Below are 1,883 nucleotides of genomic sequence, written 5' to 3'. Positions count from 1 at the left end.
ATATTATTTATTTATGTTATATATGTAAGTAAATCATTTATTTACTAATGAATTTTAAGCAATATAGTTCTTATGCACATTATTTATTTTAAATATATTGAACCTATTTTCACCTGACACCCAGCAACTTGATAAACTGTATCAAGACTTTAATATCTCCTGGCATATATTCTGAAAATTCATTATTCACAAAAAATCATAACATAATTCTGGTGTTCTTCTTGTAATACATAATAAATATTATTTAATATATAATATGTATAATTATGTTTACAGTAATGAGAAAGTTTTGGTGCATTATTTTCTATAATGCAAACTGTATTAGTAAGAAAACTAATAATTTGATTTTATATTTAAGTTGCTTAAATATAAGAAATAAGTATTGTAGCTCAATTATGTAATCAAATAGCATGTACCAGGCTTTTGAAGTATGTATTATGTTCTAAAGATTTAACTGATTTGCAAAAATAGTCTATGTGTAAGAATTTAGATTATTGTATAAACATGGACCTTTGTTTGTATGTAGCATGTTACAAACAAATTTTAAAGTTCTATCAGTGTCATATAGGGGGAATTAGTAAAAATAGTATCGGCATTTTAAAATTCTAGTTAAAGTTCTAAATTAATTTCAAGAAATAATATAAAAGTCTGAGCTATAAACACTGTATATTCAGAGAAAATACTCTATTAAAATGTATTTTTAACTTTTGCTTCTCAAGATATATAGACTTACCTTATTAATTTTATCAATGTCACATGAAGACAAAATACTTAAGAATAGTATAAGCAATTTTGAAATATTGCTTCAAAGCAGTGAGTTATTTTCCAAAACTATTGAATATTACCTCATATTTAATATGTACAATGAAAAATGCAGTTCAAAAAAGTATTGGTATTTTATTTTTCTAAAATAAACTATTTTTCCAAGAATCTAATGATTAATTTACTTAAGTGAAAAAAATTTTACGTTAAAAGTTATTAAATTTTAAATTATATTAGAAATATATATGTTCTATTTGATTTATAAAGAACTTCAATTCGCAAACATATGCCAACTCTTAAAATACAAGAATATATCATAAGATCTGGCATGTACATCTACAGTGCAAATATAGCATAATGTATATGACCAGGCATGTGAGCAAGCTTTTTCCATCTACTAAACATCTACCTGGTTTGAAAAATAACCATTTATATGGTGTGAAAATATTGTTACAAAACAGTTGTTTAACCATTTACATGTAGCACTTTACAAACATTAAAGTTTTATCAGTGTCATATAAAGGCATGTATAAAGAAATAAATGCAAAATTGAAATAATATTTAAAAGTTCAAAATTAATTTCCAAACTATTATCCCTAAAATCTGCAACAATAGATACAATAATTTGTATTATGTAATTGGATTTAGAGTAAATGTTATATTTGATTCTAATTTTACACTAATATTTATGTTCATATTATATAAACTTCAGTGATTGATTGTATGTATAAAAGTACACTATAGCTGTCTTCAGACACACCAGAAGAGGGCATCAGATCCTATTACTGATGGTTGTGAGCCACCATGTGGTTGCTGGGAATTAAACTCAGAACCTCTAGAAGAAGAGTCAGTACTCTTAATTGCTGAGCCATCTTTCTAGACATTATATAAGCTTTTAATTAACATATTTAATGGACCATATCACATTGTCCTTTAAATATTCGAACTAGTTCTACTAAATATATTCATATAAATGCTCCAAGTCCCTTATTAGTTTTAATTACAATCTATTGTTTTTTAATTAGGATCAAGGTACAGTAACCGTTATTATTTCACCATTAGGTCATTATTTCTAAATATTGTACTGTACTAATGGTTATAGCATAAAGCTGTACATAATA

Source organism: Arvicanthis niloticus, chromosome X, assembly GCF_011762505.2.
Source record: "Arvicanthis niloticus isolate mArvNil1 chromosome X, mArvNil1.pat.X, whole genome shotgun sequence".
NCBI lineage: Eukaryota > Metazoa > Chordata > Mammalia > Rodentia > Muridae > Arvicanthis > Arvicanthis niloticus.
This window is presented reverse-complemented; position numbering follows the sequence as displayed.